Source organism: Nothobranchius furzeri, chromosome 2 (assembly GCF_043380555.1).
Source record: "Nothobranchius furzeri strain GRZ-AD chromosome 2, NfurGRZ-RIMD1, whole genome shotgun sequence".
NCBI lineage: Eukaryota > Metazoa > Chordata > Actinopteri > Cyprinodontiformes > Nothobranchiidae > Nothobranchius > Nothobranchius furzeri.
In genome coordinates this window covers 22,969,086-22,990,438 of record NC_091742.1, presented here as the reverse complement: position 1 = coordinate 22,990,438, position 21,353 = coordinate 22,969,086, and the positions used below count along the sequence as shown (strand labels likewise).

The following is a 21,353-nucleotide window of genomic DNA, read 5'->3' as shown; positions in this document are numbered from 1 at the left end:
TTTTGGGGCGGGACCGCGTGAGGACTGGCGAAGTTGAGGGCGGGGCGGGTGGGCGACTGGCGCTGGGGGCTTGGAACCCGTTGATAACTGCTTGCAGTTCTAGTTATTATTATATTTATTTTAACATGCATGAAAACTCAGAATGACTGATTTTTCCAATGATTTTTAATTAATGAATAAATTAATTAATTATTAACATTCCAGACAAGTTGAGGCAAGGCAGCTATATTTGTATAGCACATGTCAAACACAAAGGCAATTCAAAGTGCTTTACAAAAGCAAGAACAGCAACCACGATGAATCATAAAAAGAAATGTAGATATTAATTTCAGATTCAACAAATAGATAAAAGGCATAGTCACAAAGTTAGCAGTTACGGTGCAGAAGGTGCAACATAAGAAACATTTTTTCAAAGGCTGATGAAACATGAAGTATTTTAATTTAGATTCAAAAGTCACTAGTTGGGGCACATTTGAGGTCACTGGAATGTGACCGTGTTGACTTGAAGCACAGAGTTTACATTGTATTCTACCCCAGAGAGTGCTGCATTAAAAATGAAACCCAGCGACAGATGAAAAACACCAGCATAGCATTACTCTACCTACACAAAATCATGTTTGTGCAAAGTGTTAGCTGTTTGGAACAAGAAGCACAAAAAGACTGAAAGATGTGATGTTTCACTGAAGCACCTTCTGTCATGTGCATTACTCTGGCATTATTATTGCTTGCACACCAAACAAAAGGCTTTATCTGCTGGAAGACCATCACGAACCAGGACACAAACAGAAATCAGGCAATGCACGATAACCTGGGAGCAAAGTGCAACATGCTGCTGCCCTGATTAATGATAAATGACCCACACTTGTATAGCCCCTCTCAGAGTAAGGACTCCAAAGCACTTGACACTATCATTCATCCATTCAAACACACATTCACACACTGATGATGAGCTACAGTGTAGCCACAGCTGCCCTGAGGCGCGCTGACAGAGGCGATACCAGAGAAAACATCTGTAGCAGTCTTTAAAAAATCACAAGCAGATCAGGGCCTCCTGCTGGAGGCAGGTTTGTTCAATTCAATTACAACAAATTAGATTAAATTCTAACCTTTACCTCATGATAGAACCGACCGAGCTCTTCGTGTTTCCCTACAGTTTCTAGTGCACATCAGTTACACTCAAGACGGGTACTTTCATGCATTTGTGTGCTGACTCAAGTAATCTTTGTATTAACTTGAAAGGTGTGCTTTCATTGCACATGTTCTCCAAAACCGCATGTCTTTGTAAATATTGCCCTTGACTTATTTCACATATATTTTTAGTCATTTGATCCAAGGTGGGTGTAGAGAGAGTAGTGTCCGCTGAGTAAACAGGTACCTAACGAGGACAGAGATCCTGTTTATGTTTGTGTACACAGTGTGAGATATCAGATCTCACAAGTTATCACTTCTACGGATGCCCAGTCAAGCTCAGTGTGCCAACAATGACGATTAAAACCTGGTTTGGAATGTGGAATTTAGAAACAACACAAGACACTGTTAAAAGAGTCAGATAAACTGGAAAGCGAACATTGCTTTTGAAATTTAATTAATTATTCATTTTTCACTGGTTTCCATTAGAAAAACCAGCCTAATTAGAAGGTAAGACACAATGGAGGTTCCTGCAGCCACTCTAGTAGCGTATGTTTGATTTGCATGTGTCCCTCCATGTTTGCTCCTGTCCACACCCATTTGCACTGGTGTCAGCTAAAGTTTGCCATCTTCAGCCCACCTGCAGAAGATGGTGTTAGCTTACATGTTTGATAAGGAGGTTGGGATGTGAAGACTGCAAATATGTAACTTCCAAAAGTCTTGGGACACCAGGGTACAAACATTTACCTTTCGTTAACAAATGAAAAACAAGACCAAATGGTCTATTTTTAACTTTATATGTAGTCATAAAAGTCGTCACTATAGTGACTGGCTGGTATATTTTCTTTAGGATGGAATAGTTTGCTTTTCTCAAATAAATAGAATAATGCATTTAAATGCTCTAAACCAGCCGCCTTTCATGTTGTAGACTGAACCCACTGGTAAGACATTACGGAGTTATGACTATGTTTGGTAAACTCTTGAAATAGAGCTCTATTTTTCTTTAAAGGCAGTAACAACTTTTTTATTATGCATATAAGGCACACAAAGAAGCTGTTATATCTTTATGGAACATTGTTAGATCTCAGAAAATCTGTTAGCACTCAGAGTTTTTGTTACGGTTCGTGAATGGTTCTCAGCTACAGTACAATCAAACTACAGCTTAATATATGTAATAATTCTACGATATTTTAAATTTTGTGTTTTCTAAAGTGGCTGTGTGGCAAAAATAACTAATTACAGAAATCTTCTGAATCCTTCTGAAATATGTTCATTTGATATACATGATCCCTCTCATCCCCAGTCTTTGTTCATCTTTAAAATGCTCAATTGTCTCTTATTACTGAAGACTGAAGAAACTAGCTACATTTTTGTGTTACAAGATAATCCACCTTGCCAAAACTTTGCCATAGATCAAGCTATAATTTCTCCAGAGGTACTTCTTGACTTATGGTTAGCACCATTACACAGAATTAATGATATATATATATGTATATTCCAAATGAAAATACCAGAAAGCTAGAAAAAGAAGAACCAAAAACAGTGATAACTCTTCCATACATCAAAGGCACTACAGAAATAATAGCAACAATGATAAAACACAACAAAAACGCACCAACAAAACCATACACAACAGTTAAAAAAGACTAGTACACCCTAAGGACAAGATATCAGCAGGACATAAGTGTGGAGTCATTTATGAAATCCCATGCAAACACTGCCATAAAACATATATAGGAGAAACCGAATGCCAATTCAACACAAGAACAATTGAATATAGAAAAAATGTGAGAAAGAAACAAGCCAAAGACACACAAGAGCAGCAAGACAAGAAGCAGAAAGCACAATAAAGAAATCAGCAGTTACAGACCACTGCACAAGGGAAAACCATATAATGGATTGGGACAACACAAGGATCATAACCACCGAAGAACAAAAATATAAAAGATGGATTAAGGAGCCTGTGTGTTGGGGTTTACCCCGGGGGACAAGAGGGTAGCTTCCTTGCGCCTTCGGGTCGGGGAACGGGTCCTGACTGTTGTTTGTGCTTATGGGCCAAATATCAGTTCAGAGTACCCACCCTTTTTGGAGTCCCTGGGACGAGTGCTAGATAGTGCTCCATCAGGGGACTCCATTGTCCTGCTGGGGGACTTCAATGCTCACGTGGGCAATGACAGCTTGACCTGGAGGGGTGTTATTGGGAGGAACAGCCCACCTAATCTGAACTCGAGCTGTGTTTTGTTATTGGACTTCTGTGCAAGCCGCAGTTTGGCCATAACGAACACCATGTTCGAACATAAGGATGCCCACCGGTACACTTGGTACCAGGGCAGCCTAGGTCACAGGTCGCTGATAGATTTTGTAGTCGTATTCATCTGACCTGCGGCCGTATGTTTTGGACACCCGAGTGAAGAGAGGGGCGGAGCTGTCAACTGATCACCACCTGGTGGTGATTTGGATCAGATGGCAAGGGAACATGCCGCGTAGACCTGGCAGACCCAAACGCATAGTGAGGGTCTTCTGGGAACGCCTGGCAGAAGAACCTGTCAAGACGGTCTTCAACGCCCACCTCCGGCAGAGCTTTGACCACGTCCCGAGGGCAGTGGGGGACATTGAGTCCGAGTGGGCCTTGTTCCACTCTGCGATTGTCGAGGCGGCTGTTGCTAGCTGTGGTCGTAAGGTGGCCGGTGCCAGTCGTGGTGGCAACCCCCGTACCCGCTGGTGGACACCAGAGGTTCGGGGAGCCGTCAGGCTGAAGAAGGAGGCCTACAGGGCGTGGCTGGTCTGTGGGTCTCCGGAGGCAGCAGACAGGTACCGGATAGCCAAGCGGAGTGCAGCAGTGGCAGTTGCCGAGGCAAAATCTCGGGCGTGGGAGGAGTTTGGTGAGGCCATGGAGAAAGACTATCGATCGGCTCCAAAGAGGTTCTGGCAAACTGTCCGGCGCCTCAGGAGAGGAAGGCAGCAACTCGCTCACACTGTTTACAGTGGGGATGGGGAGCTGCTGACGTCAACTGAGGCTATAGTCGGACGGTGGAAGGAATACTTTGAGGAGCTCCTCAATCCCACCAATGCGCATTCCGAGGAGGAACCAGAGCTGGGAGGCCTGGGGATGGACTGTCCGATCTCGGGGGCAGAAGTTGCTGAGGTAGTCAAACAACTACACAGCGGCGGAGCCCCGGGGGCGGATGAGGTTCGTCCTGGGTATCTCAAGGCTATGGATGTTGTAGGGCTGTCATGGTTGACACGTCTCTACAACATTGCGTGGTCATCGGGGGCAGTTCCTAGGGAGTGGCAGACCGGGGTGGTGGTCCCCATCTTTAAGAAGGGTGACCTGAGGGTGTGTTCCAACTATAGGGGGATCACACTCCTCAGCCTCCCTGGAAAGGTCTACTCCAAGGTACTGGAGAGGAGGGTCCGATCGATAGTTGAATCTCAGATAGAGGAGGAGCAATGTGGTTTTCGTCCTGGCCGTGGAACTGTGGACCAGCTCTATACCCTTGCAAGGGTGATGGAGGGGGCATGGGAGTTTGCCCAACCAATCCACATGTGCTTTGTGGATTTGGAGAAGGCTTATGACCGTGTCCCCAGGGGAACCCTGTGGGGGACGCTCCAGGAGTATGGGGTGGGTGGCTTTCTGTTAAGGGCCATTCAGTCCCTTTACCAGAGGAGCGTGAGTTTGGTCCGCATAGCCGGTAGTAAGTCGGACCTGTTCCCAGTGAGGGTTGGACTCCGCCAGGGCTGCCCTTTGTCACCGGTTCTGTTCATCACTTTTATGGACAGAATTTCTAGACGCAGCCGTGGTGTGGAGTGTGTCGAGTTTGGTGGCAGGAGAATCTCGTCTCTGCTTTTTGCGGATGATGTGGTCCTCCTAGCTTCATCCAGCTCTGACCTTCAGCTCTTGCTGGGTAGGTTCGCGGCCGAATGTGAAGCGGCTGGGATGAGGATCAGCACCTCCAAATCTGAGACCATGGTTCTCGACCGGAAAAGGGTGGCTTGCCACCTCCGGGTCGGGGGAGAGGTCCTACCTCAAGTGGAGGAGTTTAAGTATCTCGGGGTCTTGTTCACGAGTGAGGGTAGGAGGGATCGGGAGATCGACAGGCAGATTGGTTCGTCGTCTGCAGTGATGCGGACGCTGAGCCGATCTGTCGTGGGGAAGAGGGAGCTGAGCCAGAAAGCCAGGCTCTCGATCTACCGGTCGATCTACGTCCCAATCCTCACCTGTGGTCATGAGCTTTGGGTAATGACCGAAAGAACGAGATCGCGGATACAAGCGGCCGAAATGAGTTTCCTTCGTAGGGTGGCCGGGCTAAGCCTTAGAGATAGGGTGAGGAGCTCGGACATTCGGGAGGGACTCGGAGTAGAACCGCTGCTCCTCCGGATCGAAAGGAGCCAGTTGAGGTGGTTTGGGCATCTGGTCAGGATGCCTCCTGGACGCCTCCCCGGGGAGGTGTTTCGGGCATATCCTGCCGGCAGAAGGCCCCCGGGTCGACCCAGGACACGTTGGAGAGGTTACATCTCCAATCTGGTCCGGGAACGCCTTGGGGTCCTGCCGGAGGAGCTGGTGGACAAGGCCGGGGAGAGGACGGCCTGGAGCTCCCTAGTTGGGATGCTGCCCCCGCGACCCGGACCCGGATAAGCGGAGGAAGACGAAGACGGATTAAGGAAGCCATAGAAATACGGAGACGTGGGCATGGAACCATGAACAGAGACGAGAGGGTCTACACATAAAATTGTAAAATTACACTGATAACGTGGCAGACGTGTTTACTTCAGCTCCTACTTTGTGTGCTCTAATTCCTCTTAAAACCTGTTTTTTACGTCACCGATCTCTGGATTCTGTGATTTTGTTGGACCTTTGTTTATTTTAAGGATTCTTTGACTTCTTGCACCTTTATTTGTAATACAAATCTTACCAGCTCAGTGGCCTAGTGGTAGAGTGTCTGCCTTGAGACTGGGAGATCAGGGTTCAATTCCTGGTCGGGTCATACCAAAGACTTTGAAAAAAATGGGACCCAATGCCTCCCTGCTTGACACTCAGCATTAAGGGGGTTGGACTGGGGGGTTAAACCACCAAATGGTTCCCGAATGTGGCTGTGTCTGCAGCTCACCGCTCCCCCAGGGGATGGGTCAAATGCGGAGAACAAATTTCGCACACACATCAGTGTGTGTGACAACTAATGGGACTTTAACATATATGTGTGTGTGTGTGTGTGTGTGTGTGTGTGTGTGTGTGTGTATATATATATATACAGGTGCTGGCCAGTAAATTAGAATATCATCAAAAGGTTGAAAATATTTCAGTAATTCCATTCAAAACGTGAAACTTGTACATTATATTCATGCAATGCACACAGACCAATGTATTTCCAATGTTCATTACATTTAAATTTGATATTCATAAGTGACAACTAATGAAAACTCCAAATTTGGTATCTCAAAAAATTAGAATATTCTGAAAAGGCTGAATATAGAAGACACCTGCTGCCACTCTAATCAGCTGATTTACTCAAAACACCTGCAAAGGCCTTTAAAAGGTCCCTCAGTCTTGTTTTGAAGGCACCACAATCATGGGGAAGACTTCTGACTTAACAGCTGTCCAAAAGACAATCATTGACACCTTGCACAAGGAGGGCAAGACACAAAAGGTGATTGCTAAAGAAGCTGGCTGTTCGCAGAGCTCTGTGTCCAAGCACATTAACAGACAGGCGAAGGGACGGAAAAAATGTGGTAGAAAAAAGTGTACAAGCTCTAGGGATAACCGCACCCTGCAGAGAATTGTGACGACAAACCCATTCAAAAATGTGGGGGAGATCCACAAAGAGTGGACTGCAGCTGGAGTCAGCGCTTCAAGAACCACCACGAGGAGACTCATGAAAGACATGGGATTCAGGTGTCGCATTCCGTGTGTCAAGCCACTCTTGAACAAGAAACAGCGCAAGAAGCGTCTCGCCTGGGCCAAGGACAAAAAGGACTGGACTGATGCTGAGTGGTCCAAAGTTATGTTTTCTGATGAAAGCAAGTTCTGCATTTCCTTTGGAAATCAAGGACCCAGAGTCTGGAGGAAGAGCGGAGAAGCACAGAATCCACGTTGCATGACGTCCAGTGTAAAGTTTCCACCGTCAGTGATGGTGTGGGGTGCCATGTCATCTGCCGGTGTTGGCCCACTCTGTTTCCTGAGGTCCAGGGTCAATGCAGCCGTCTACCAGGAAGTTTTAGAGCACTTCATGCTTCCTGCTGCTGACCAACTTTATGGGGATGCAGACTTCACCTTTCAACAGGACTTGGCACCTGCACACAGTGCCAAAACCACCAGCACCTGGTTCAAGGACCATGGTATCCCTGTCCTTGATTGGCCAGCAAACTCGCCTGACCTTAACCCCATAGAAAATCTATGGGGTATTGTGAAGCGGAGGATGCAATACGCTAGACCCAACAATGCAGAGGAGCTGAAAACGACTATCAGAGCAACCTGGGCTCTCATAACACCTGAGCAGTGCCACAGACTGATCAAGTCCATGCCACGCCGCATTACTGCAGTTATTGAGGCAAAAGGAGCCCCGACTAAGTATTTAGTGCTATACATGCACATTCTTTTCATGTTCATTCTTTTCAGTTGGCCAACATTAGAGAAACAAACATTTTTTCATTGGCCTTTAGAATATTCTAATTTTCTGAGATACCAGATTTGATGTTTTCATTGGTTGTCACCTATAAATATCAAAATTAAATGTAATAAACATCGGAAATACATTGGTCTGTGTGCATTGCATGAATATAATGTACAAGTTTCACGCTTTGAATGGAATTACTGAAATATTTTCAACCTTTTGATGATATTCTAATTTACTGGCCAGCACCTGTATATATATATATATATATATATATATATATATATATATATATATATATATATATATATATATATATATATATATATATATATATTGTACATGATTGTGTCACATTACCACAACAGTCAGGCCTCTTATAAACGACCAAAAGCAATATGATGAAGCATATTTAAGTTTTGCAAAAGCTGAGCTGAACTTGCATTGACTGTTGCTACAAGATTTATTTTTAGATTTTTTTGAAATATTTCCCTTAAATGTAAGTGCATCTGTAACTGTAACTACATCAATACTTGAATTGTAAAGCCAATACAGCACGGAACTGTAAACAGATAATCTGGCCAGCATGTTCTGTTTGTTAATTAAATAAAATAGGCAATCCGGCAGTGCTGAACTAATATTTTTAAGTACATACTACTCATTACAATTGGGTTCAGTCTGTTAATTAAATAATATTTTCCTTTATTTCTGTCTTTAGCTAATATATTTTGTCACACTTTAGATGATTTTACTGGGTGATATTTAAGATACCCCCCCCCCCCCCCCCCCCCCACATCTGTTTTCTCAGTGTGGCTTCAGACGTTCGATCTGCATCGTTTTATGGTTTAAGCCACAGTTGTCCCATCATACATTATCTGAAGCACAATCCTTTATCCAAAATGCCTCAAAACATGTTTCACGCTGATCCAAGGTTCAACATTGGGTGCACTGAAGTGCTGTGACAATCTGCTGACCACATAGCTCAATAAGACACCCTAATCCTAAAACAGGAAATATGCATGTATACCTTACATTAAGCAAGAGTTGTCTTTCACAAAATGCTACATTGATACTTTTTAAAGCTTGCCCAGATCAAGACTGGCAGATGGTGAATCAGAATACTGTGAATATTTTTTTACCAATTCATAATGCACTGCTGTCTAATGCAACGTTTATTGGTATATACCTCAATAATAGTAACAGTTCTTAACGTAAGCATTATAGTTGATCGTTTTACTTTGTCAGAACATAAGAAGTAAATGTTAAATGAAGGATTCTGGAGCAGTTGACTGATATAAGCTACTGTTTGTTGTAAGAACCTGAGGACTCTTTTACAAATCAAAGCTCTGGTATTATATCTAAAGAAATATTATTCTGTCGACAAAGAGAATGTGTTTTTCCAAGCCAAACGATCCTCTTCTACAGTCTTCTTTGCCTTTTATAGATAAGAATCTCTGTGCTCGCTCATGCTTCTCGGTCATAGGTTACATAATTAGCTTGAGCCTGGGATGGAAACTGTCTCTCAGTGGCACACAGGCTACAGCTGTCTGATAGAATAGATTTACTCACATGAGCATTTTCTACGTAAATGTCCTGTTTCGTACTTAAACACCCTGCTAAATGCTAAATCTTCTGACATCACAAGTGGACTTCTCTAGTTATTTTCCACCCTGCAGAAACACCATCTAGGAGGGAAATTAACAAGACCGAGGAGCCAACCTTAATTTAAGTTTGGGACCAGAGCAAACATTCCTGCCTAAATTCCCTCTAGTTTTATGCGAGTGTAAAAAGAGCATGAAAACAGCCACAAGGGGAGATAAGAGGGGCTAGGTAACTACACGAGTGGGAACATCAGCAGACAAATAGCAGAAGCAGAAAAGTAACTAATAAAGCAAGATAATAAAACGAAAGTAGTTTAATTTGCTCTGATTTGTTGATATGAAGGAAAACAGCCTAAAATGTTCAGGTTTGATTAATAATAGCAGTAATTAAATGGAATAACATAAAAAATATATTTTAAAGAAATACAAATGGTAGGACCAAGGTGAGCTGTGAAGTGGGAAAATTTTTTGGATGATTCCAGGTAACTGGCCTTTGCAAAAGATATGCCTGACTGGAAATACTAGAATATTTCAAAATGACTACGTTACATCATCAGAGTTAGACCTACACTGCACTGTGCGCTGCTGCGCTGTGGCATTCTCATTTGGAGGGGATTAAGAGGTCAAAGGTGTGTTTTAGCCAGTTGCACATGTATCACAGAAGGTTCTTCAAGGCCAGGAGTACCCTAATATGGACAAATACAGCTGGGATACATGTGCACACAAACTATGCTGGTTGATCTAGGATAAAGATTTATGCTGGGGTGAATTTCCTTGGAAAACCTCAAGCCTCTTGGACCAGTCGTGAACACGGAAACTAACTTGTCCAGGCTACTGCTGAGCAGCAGCATTTGGAGCCAGAACTTCAACACTTTAAGGGAATCAAAATGCTGCAAATATATAAAAACTGTTTAATATGGCTCTTTGTATCTGAGAAGGATTAGGAGGTCAGTCACCTTGCAGGAAAAAAAAAATGCTAAAAGACGAGGTTTCAATTGGACAGCAGGACATCAATAGGGGAGAGGGGCGAGTAGGCCTGGTTTACAGGAGTTTTCCCATTGCCCAAATAAGTACCTATCAAACGAAAATGTGTGCCCTGCTGAGCTTTGGATAAGGTAGCCAGAAAAAAGGAGCAGTGGAAACAGAACATGTCCTTATAGAGAAGGGGAGCAGTGGAGAGGGAGCAGGAAAGGCCAGGGGTTAAATGCTTCCCCAGAATGTGAGCTTTCCACTGGCGTAGACCCAGCAAAAAGAGTCCCCAACTCCCTACTGACTGACACCCCAAGGGTCCACCGAGAGCATGATCAAGCAGGCGGCTGAACTATTACAGCGGGAAATACAGCGTTCTAGGGGCATGTTTACAAATGCTTGCAACAGTAACAATGAAAGACATGGGATTTTCCTTGTGGCTTTACAACCTCGGTCAGCATTAGTCCTCCCCAGGCAGAAAAAGAGCAATTTTAAGGCAAACACTGAAAAAAATAAAATAAAATTGCAAGTAAAGTGAGTGAAGGAGAAAAGCCTGCTCTGACAAACTAAACAACCCATAGATGTTGTGCTCCTTTCTGATGCCCCTGGTCTCCATAGCAACCCCACTGGCCAGTAACAGCCTCAGGCTCTCCTGGCTGCAGCAGCATCATGAAGACGTATTAATCTTCGGAATGGGATCCCAGCGTGTATTTATAAAGATGTGGGGACTCGTGGAGACCCACCCAGCCCCACCACCCCCTCAGGGCACTGCTGAAGAACATGCACCTCTGAATGTAAATCATCATTAAAATCCAAGACCAAATGTATACACACAAATAGAAACCAACACACACGCCCTTAAAACAGATCTTCCTTTTTAGATCTAGTAAACAAACCCTGTCATTGGCAGAAGCAAATAGCAGCAATTATACATTAAAGTGTGTTTATAATGAGGTGGTTCTGATGCTTTCCTAACTGCACGCAAAGAGCACTGGGTGAAATATCTGCATAATATTGACACCTTCATTGAACATTTCTCCCAATTATCAAAAGCAATGCAACAAATACAAATATTCTGCCGTGTCTTATTAGGACTAGTGTCTTTCATGAGTAAGATTCAACAAGTACGCCCTCCAGAGTGAATTATTTAGCAAATTCCAACTAAAAATGCCGACTTATGAGATGGCAAATAAGTAATAAAATATGCTCCTGGATCTCTGAGACTTGGAGCTCCTTCCACTTCCTACACATCTTTGGGGGGCAGATCTGTGGGCCCTCACACTCTCGATTGGATGCTCCTATAGAGAAACCTTACATAAACAAGCATGTGTACACACACAGGTGCTCTCATAAGTATGGACTTCGGTGTGTTAAACACATGTCTTAAGGCTGTGGTTGGCACTAAATGCACTGTGATTTATTATCGTGATTGTTCAGTAAAACAATGTCGATTTTTTATTTCCTCATCAGGTTGATGCAGTGATAGCTTGCTCCTGTTGTATTGCTGTGTATCCCTTTTCTTTTCTTTTTTCTCCTTCTGCAGGTCTAGAAGCAGACTCTTGTTCATCATTGATTGTTTATTTTTGTGGAAACACCCTGGACGTTTCTGGATTTGTTGGAGACATTTAGCCTCTCATCCCAGGGGCTTCTTCCAGACTTTGGTTGTGGTCAGAAACAAACACACTGGTTGTGCCGCAATTCTTTTTCTTTTTCTCTCCAAAACATGTTTTTGTCTAAACGAAGGTGATGTTATTATTCATAGAATTAAAATTCATGTTGAAGTTAAGATTATTTCATCAAGTAAGACCTGTGGATAGCTAGCTCATGTAAAACATGTCATGTCTTGAAAGAATCGGAATCGGGAATCAATAGGAGCTGGAATCGAAACAAGGAATTGGAATCGGAATCAGAATAGTTCAAAATCAAACGATGCCCAACCCTAGAGTTGCACAATATTTTTAAAAAAGCACATTTGTTCGGGGGCTGTAACCTAAGCAGGGAGGCCCAGACTTCCCTCTTCCCAGTCACTTGGGTCGGATCCTCCTGGAGAATCCCAAGGCCTTCCCTGGCCAGCCGTGAGACATAGTCTCTCCAACGTGTCCTGGGTCTTCTTTAAGGTCTCCCCCCGTTTGGACGTGCCCGAAAAACCTCACCAGGGAGGCATCCAGGAGGCATCCTAACTAGATGCCCGAGCCACCTCAACTGGCTCCTTTTGATATGGAGGAGCAGCGGGTCTACTCTGAGCCCAGCGAAACAAAAGAGAGGTTTGGAATAAAATTATATTTTCTTACAATATTATTAGGTTCACACTTCCATACAATAGCGCACTTGAACCGTGTTGCACAACAACGTCATTGTCAGCCTGCATTTAATGGCCAAAATGACAACCGTCAAATTGACGCTTACTGGGAATTCAAGTAAAGTTGGACTTCTGGGAGTTCTAGTGATCAGTGATCATTTAAAAATACCAAATTACTTAACAGGAAAACAGAAAACATTTGTTTTAAGCTTCAGTAAGAAATCCAAATGTTTGTTTCAAAATGTGCATATTTAAATCATTGACCGGATTACATACTAATCACACAGAAAAAAAGTGCCCTCTGCTATGTCATGTGCTTTATATAACACCAGTGATCGACTTTCCCTTTGCATTAACCAGAAATGACTCAGTCCATAAAGGTGACAGCAATTTGTAGTTCAAGCCAGACGATGAACTGATGATTACATAAAGGATTGAAAAACACTTAAAGCCTCAGTAATGAATGTGGGAGGTGAATCCGAGCATACTTACCAGGTGACAGACAGAGGCACAGAATACTGAAGGGAGGGGAGACGCTGGAAGATCGCACTGGTCCACTCTGAGAAGAAAAACAAAAAAGTAAATAAATAAATGACAAAGAGATGTGTGTCAGTTGTATTTACAGGCATCTGATGTGCTAACGTTGTTATTAAGCTTCATCTTGAACACTTACAGCAGTATTACGTATGCTTGTGGTGCCCTCAGGAAACACTGTGACACACAAGCACACACACTCGGGTCTAATCACCCGCTTCCAGTAATTCTCCTCATCCTATTTGGCTAGAGTAGAATTTTAATCATTTCTCTGGCTTCTGCTAAATAAACTTTTAATAGGTAGCTGCTTCCCTTAAGAAAGACGGCCTTCGTCAAACTGAGTTCTGGAAATGAGCCGGCATATTAGACAGACTGCGCCAACTTCCACTTCTGCTCTGCTGTGGCTGCAGCTGAGCGACGGGTGTGCGAGGGAGAATTATAGGCTGCTAGGGGCGTAAAATGTAAATGTAAAGATCAGGTCAAAAGGACAGGGGGGGGGGGGCATGAAGTACAGATGAAAAGACTAATAACTCCCCTCTAAACATGACATCAGATTTTCTCTAATATGCAACAGAGAGAAGACATTTCCTGTTCTTCCTCATAGAAATTCTCCAAGTCTTTCCTCGCCTCGTCATAACAACTGTCTCACTTAGCCACGAACTGGACAGGAACTGAGCAGTAATGGTTTTTTATACAATCCCTTTGCAAGATAAAATTTACCAGATAAGTGTGGCCAGCACAGGAAAGATGTAGCAAGTGAACAATTGCTTTTTAAAAAGCTCTGTCTTGTGTAGCGGATCCATTTTAAATAGTTTCATGGACTGTATTTGAAAATAGCTGCTCCACATTATCCTGCATTAACAAGGTATAAAGTAATACGTTGGTGAATTCTAATACTTGATATTGAAAATGAGTTTTGATAACACTTTGTGTGTGTCTATATTGGTCTCCATCTCTCTCCATACTTCTTGCAGATGGTCCTCTACCACAGCTGATGTGGCTGAAATAGACATGTCGAGTGGGTCAACTGGACAAGAACTGTTCACAGGCCTCTCCAACCAGTGGGAAAGATGGCTGGGTGCACACTGCACCCAGAATAGAAGATGTATACACAAATAAAATCTATGCAAAATCATGCAGTTTTTTATTATCGCCAGCTACAGAGAAGCTAAAGATAGGCAAAGAAATATCTTGAAGCACGGGAGGGATTTTAAAGAGGACATATTAGGCAAAACTCATGTTTTGCATCCTTTTGTGCTCCATGTTGGTCTCTATTGTCTCTATAAACACTCCAAACAAGAATAAAGAAACATCCATCTGTTTTCTGTCAGTGTTTGGTTTTAGGATTTATATGCCGAAAAGTAGCTGTTTCTAAAATTCCCCAGTTGTGATGTCACAATAGGGACAATTTGCATAGGACCTGTCAGTGTTGGAGGAGCAGCAGCTCTACTCCAAGCCCCTCTGGCTTATATCTGAGCTGAGATGGGTGGGCATGGCCAGAAATGGCTTGTTTTCCTAAAAGTCACAGAGCGCTGAAACAACTGCCCCGAGGGCCAGTGTCCAGCATGTTTTGGTTGTTTCCATTAATCAAAACACTTGACTCACATGTTCAGCATCTCATTAAACTCTGCAGAAGCCTGCTAATCAACTGCTGATTAAAATCAGGTGTTGAAACAGGGAAAACAGCAAAACATGCTGGGTACCGGCCCTCTGGGAAGGAAGTTGGGGATCACTGATCTCAGGGCTGTCACGGATAAAGCTGCTTTATGTGAGACCCATTTTGTGCAAATAACTTCAAGAACAAGTTACGTATTGACCATAGAACTACTGTACCTCTAAAAAAGTTATAATACTATGTTATATAATATGAAACTGGATGTTTATCTACATGGCATTAAGTTTTAGTTCACCTTGGCCAAGGTGCATTGCCACAAATCAGTCGATGGTGCCGTTTTTTTTAAAACTAAAATTAAATCAACCCTCCCACTGTCCTCATGGGTGACCCCGTCAGGAAAGTTGACCATTGAGGAGGGTTCGTGGTTTATCTCTTGAGGTCCACGTGGTAGGGGTGAGGACTGAGCACCACCTCACCCCTCCCACGTGGACCTCAAGGGATAAACCATGAACCCTCCTCAATGGTCAACTTTCCTGACGGGGTCAACCATGAGGACAGTGGGAGGGTTGACCCACTGCTGACAGATAGTGCAATGTTCTCTAATATTGCTTAAGATTACGCGTTATTTCCAAGATTTCAGTAAAATGTCTTTTGATTTTATGTCTTCCAATTATCATTCTCATCTTCACCTTTTTCCACAAATTTTTTTACAGTAACGGCAACAATCCAGAAGGCTTCATACATCCAAAAGGCTTTAGGCTTAAATTACACAATGATTAAGGACATCACTGCTTGACTGGCGATTGCCCAAAGGAGTTAAGCTTTACCCCTGATTCTCCGAAAAAAACAAACAAACAAAAAAAAAAACAAGGAGAACAACAGCCAAAGGACACATTTTTTAAACGGCAGCCTCACACACTAATCATTGACATCACAGTGGCTGCATCTATCTTATGTAACACACTGCTGCTCAAAGGTGCCACCATGGAAACTCTAACAAGTGTCAGTGCTAGGGCAGCAAATGCACAGTGTCACAACAAAAGATGGATATATTTAGCTAGCTGACAGAATCTATCCCCTTCCTATTGTGTGATTGTGTGTGTGCATGCAAATGCACGCGTGTGCGTGTGTTTTAAGAGCTGTGTATTTTTAGAAGGTGCTATTCCTGGTTGCACACAGCAGCTCTAATAATTCCTTTGATTAGAGCAACAGGTAAGAGGTTGGTAATCTCCCCCCTGCCTCTCGCAGGATTTAAAGGTAGCTAACAGTGGCAGGTCTGTCAGCATCACTCAGTAGAAAACAGCTCAAATGTGTGTGCGTGTGTGTGTGTGTGTGTGTGTGTGTATACACAGGGGTGCTGATTAAAAGGACAGAAGTTATAACACAACCGCCCACACAAACTCCCAAACGCATGACTTGGTCTGAACTTTACGTCATGTCAACATATTCCACCAACAGACTAGAGTGACGTATAACCACGAAAACATAAAGGACCACAACATGTCTTTTGCAAGCGCTCCTAATGAAGAGAGTGACGCGTCAAGTGGTAACAGCATATGTTCCTGCCTCAGGGAAGCAACCCAGCCAAAATCCTGGTGAGCGGTCCTCTGTGGGTGTCGCTGTGAGCAGCACCTGCCCAGGCTCTGAGAGGACAAATTCATTCTGTCCCTCACGTCAGCTGTGTTCAGCTTCAGCACTGCTCTCCTGAGAGAGAGTGTTTGTGAAGGGACATCAAAGAACGTCAACCCCCAGACCAAAAGAGGATTATGAGAAAACCCCTCCCTTTGTTTATCATGCCGCTGCATCCCACTGGGTAGCAGGGCTCTCGGAGAGGGTTTACACTGAGTGTTCACACACCGGAGATGGAAATCCAAAGAAGCTTTGTTGAAAAAAAGCACCAAATTAATTCATTAAAACCTCCTAACCTAAACACTAAAGGTGTCAACGCATATTAAGCCTTAAAGCACATGTACTTTGCACTCAGTCCCCCATCTTTGAGGGTAAAACAAACAAATTATATACATCAAACGGTGCGGTTAAATAAGTAATAGTGGGGTATAACTTTAGGTATTGGTACGTTTTACCGCTTTAACCAGATTAGCTAAAGCTGTGAGTTTTCTCAAAAAACAAAAATTTGGGATATTAGCATAAAATAAATCTTTGATGCATCAGTCAAAGTTCAGAAAGGTCACAGAAGGTAACCTGAACCAGCAGCTTTACATCAGTTATGATTTTTAATCACTAAGTTGTCATTTAAGGGTAGAATATGGAACACGAACACCAAAGCGACATCTAGTGTGTGGAGGTTGTAGTTGCAACAACAGAACAAGGTTTCCAGCAGTGGGGACACCAGGTTCACTGCTACGTGACATTTTTTATTCTGGTCCATCTGTGGTGGGCTTCACCTAAACTCACTCTGGTTTTAGATCTTTTATGGTCGCTCCTCTTCTGAGAAGAATGACAACATCTTCTGGGCTCAGAAGCAGCTGCTTGACTTATCGAGTCCGCCATTTTCCACAAGGCCAGCCTCGGGACTGTTAGGCAACCCGCAACGGTGCCCTCTATTGGCTGGTAGATGTAAACATCAACCCAGTGTTGTTTCCGTTTTATTTTCATTATTAAAATATAGCTTTCATTCTGAACACCTCATAACACCCTGTGGAAGTATTTTTTAATATATCTTTTAATTAAATTGTTCCATATTCAACCCTAATGAAGAGACTTTTCAGTTGTTATGTGACTTTTGCACAAAAATCTTCAATCATTTCCTGTCATTTTGGATTATATCACGTTGTTAATGACAATGACTGATTTCCAGGCCTAGCATTTCTAATTCCAGCCAGAGCTAAGCTAACAACCCAGAAAACAACCACCAAGCGTCAAGTGAAATCAGTCCTTTTTTTTAAAATATACAGCTTAGCACACATGAAATGCAGACAACTTGCTGTCCCTCCTTTATTTTTCTTTTTACTCCTCTTCTAAAAAAATAATCTTTATTTCTGATTAAACTGATGCTACAAGTTTCTATGTCCGCTGACTGACTTTTAATCTTGCCACTGCAGCCAGAGGAAGATTCGTAGTCCCAGCTACTGCAACTTGGCTGCAAGCCCGACAGCACAGATTCTCGTCCTGATGAGCTCGCAAATCTTCCAAGATTTCAGCTGCCTCACAAGCTTGAACTGAGTTTTATAGCTGGAGATAGAACGTGGGTGAAATTGAAATAGAAAACTAAAAAAGCGAGAGAGAGGAGCTGAACAACGGAGGAAGAGCAAAGGCAGACAAAGAGAGCGAGGCAGAGATGCACAGACACCAAAACGTTTCACACACACTTTGACTTTTCAATTTTATCTTTTCTGTGCGATACTGCCAGGAGCCAGCTCCCCGAGGCCCAGCGGCAGGCAGCCAGACAGAGTAAAATCCAGGCAGAGAGAAAAGGTGAGAGGGTTTTTTTCTGTTAAGTGAGTCACAGAGAAGCAACACAGAGAGAGCATCTCTCCTTTTGCCTTGGAGAATGATGGACGATTGTCTTTAATGAGGACAAAATTAGGTTGGGGTCTCACACACATGCACATCTCTCAAACACACACACACACACACACACACACACACACACACACACACACACACACACACACACACACACACACACACACACACACACACTCTTTCCACCATTATGCTGCTAATTAGTGAATTGCATTAGCAGAGACCAATAACAGGAAGCCATTCAACCCCAGCTAATACTTGTAGCCATTACACAGTGTAATTCGTGCTGGTATGACATGAAATACAATGGGGACGTAGCCTCTGAGCAAGGCTGCAAACATGCACCACTTTAATGTTACTTCAACCCGTTTCAGAGCCTCAATCTATAAAACAGGCTTCATCCGTCTCTCTGGGTAATTTCTTTTTGGACGCCAGTGTTAAATAAATATTCCATTATGATTCAAAGCAAAACCTGACATGATCTTTGCAGATGGAGCAGTCAATTACTCAGCGTGTGGTGCTGGAGAGAGCTGAGGTGAGATGGAAAATGGAGGGGAAAAAAGAGCTCAGATCTCTCAGGGGTTGATTTGAGTTTGTGCGACCGGCCTGTTGCAGTGATTACAATCTCTATGCAAATACAGAAACATATTAAGGATCTGTCATCTGAATGTTCAGCAACAATGTGTTCAAGCTTGCATACAAAGGAGATCATTAACTAGAGCGTAAAGTGAAAACTCTAATGTCAGATTAGAGAATTAGGTGCCACCGGCTGCAGCTATTTATTAATAATGGAGTGATCTTAAATGCAAATTAATTTTGGGGGGTATTCTTGTACTTTTGATAGTAGAATATTCCTGTTCTGTAATAAATTGAAATATTTACATACATTTAATCCACAATGAATTTGTGTGCGTCACCATTACTGTAATAAATTACCACTAATAATAGTTTCAACTTAGCTGCTACTTTATATTTTAAAAGGCTCAGAAGACAGTGGGTGCATTTAACAAAAAGCAAAAGATCTGTTTGACAGCTGATGAGAGTTTACATTGTTAAATGAGATTTGACCGCTTTGAATTGAAGACGTGGGGAGTGGTTAGATTAGAACTTGAACGTCTGTGATTCACGCTTCAGCTGAGCTGAAAGAACTGGACTGAAAATGAGACGAAGAGAAGCAAAAGTTCAAAGATGAACTTTGAAAGACCCTCAGAACACCTGCAGAACTATTGATCTGAGCCTCTTTGAGAGAGCAGAAAATGGGACTTTTGAGATGTAAAATATAAAGAAATGTGGAGACGTTTGCACTGAGCTGTTCTTCACGCAGCCTTCACAAGAAAAAAAATAGACTAAATGCATTTTGCAATGAATAGATCTAATATGATGTTTAATACTGAAACTGTTAAAAGTCTCATTCACTGAGAAAACGTGTGATACTTGGTCTTTCTGAAACACGATTGGTCACTCAGGGTTGCATGCAAAATGTGAAAAATTTCACCTGCATTAACCCCAGACTAGAAAAGGTGTTACTGGTTTTGCATCCAGGAGAGAGCAGAGTGCGCCTTGGCAAGTAGAAGCTAACTATTAGCATTAGCGACTCCACAATTAAATTCAATTCAATTCAAGTTTATTTATATGGCGCCAAATCACGACAAGAGTCTTCGCAAGGCACTTCACATGATAAACATTCCAATTCAGGTCAGTTCATTAAGCTAATCAGAAAAAATGTTTCCTATATAAGGAACCCAGCTAATTCCATCAAGTCACTGACTAGTGTCAGTGACTTTACAGCAATCCTCATACTAAGCAAGCATAAAGCGACAGTGGAGAGGAAAACTCCATTTTAACAGGAAGAAACCTCCAGAGGATCCTGGCTCAGTATAAGCAGCCATCCTCCACGACTCACTGGGGATCGAGAAGACAGAGCAGGCATTAGGTCCCTATATGATCGGTGTCAGAGCTTGGTCTGCACTGCCAGCATTAAGTCAGGCTCATTTCAGGTAAGAGTTGGGACTTTGCTAATGTTGCCCTTAGTCACCAATTCGGATCATAACTTTTATGGACAGGATTTCAAGTGAAGCCATGGTGTTGAGGGGATTCATTTAGTAGCCTGAGGATCGGGTCTCTGCATTCTGCAGATGATTTGGTCCTGTTGGCTTTATCAGAACGTGATATCCGGTTCTCACTGGAGTGGTTTGCAGCCGAGTGTGAAGCTGCTGGAATGAGAATCAGCTCCTCTAAATCCGAGACCATGATCATTAAGTCGGAAAAGGGTAGTATGCCTTCTCCAGCTTAGGGATGAGGTCCTACCTCAAGTGGAGGAGTTTAAGTATAACAAAGTCTTGTTCACGAGTGAGGGACAGCTGGAGCGTGAGATCGACAGGCAGACTGGTGCTGCGTCTGCAGTGATGCGGGCGTTGTACCAGTCTGTCGTGGTGAAGAGAGAGCTGAGTCGGAAGGCAAAGCTCTTGATTTACCGGTCGATCTACGTTCCAATTCTCACACATGGTCACGAATTTTGGGTAGTGACCGAAAGAATGAAATTGCAGATACAAGCGGCCTAAATTAGTTTCCGCCGCAGGATGGCTGGGCTATCCCTGAGAGATGTATATTCCTTCCTGTACATTTCCTGTACTGTCATGACTGAACAGTACAAGTGAAACTTGAACATTTAGAATGGTGCAAAAGTGGGTGAAAAGCTTGGTCATCCAGGAGGGGCTGGGACTAGAACTGCTGCTCCTCCACATCGAGAGGAGCCAGTTGAGGTGGCTCGGGCATCTAGTTAGGATGCCTCCTGAATGCTTCCCTAGTGAGGTTTTCCGGGCACATCCAAAGGAAGACCTGGAACACGCTGAAGGGAGTATGTCTCTTGGCTGGTCAGGGAACACCTTGGGATTCCCCCGGAGGAGCTGGCCCATGTGGCTGGGGAGAGGGAAGTCTGGGCCTTCCTGTTTAAGCAGCTGCCCCCATGATCTGACCCCAGACAAGCGGATGAAAATGAATGATTGGATGGATGGATCATTTGTAGAGATAACTATTTTTTAAATTTTTTTTACCAAGAAACAAAAGTGAGCGAAGACAGCAGAATAGTCGTGCTGAAGTTGGCCAAACATAGG

The 21,353-nt window shown here is 43.3% G+C and overlaps 1 protein-coding gene across 3 annotated transcripts in view; it reads right to left on the bottom strand.

Moving 5' to 3' along the window:
* Positions 1-21,353, bottom strand: part of LOC107378065 (1-phosphatidylinositol 4,5-bisphosphate phosphodiesterase beta-4) — a 226,862-nt gene that overhangs the window by 190,803 nt on the left and 14,706 nt on the right. For all 3 annotated transcript variants that reach the window (XM_054748429.2, XM_054748432.2, XM_054748431.2), the window contains exon 3: positions 13,098-13,164. The gene's annotated coding sequence lies outside the window, so the exon portion shown is untranslated. The remainder of the gene's footprint in view (positions 1-13,097; positions 13,165-21,353) is intronic.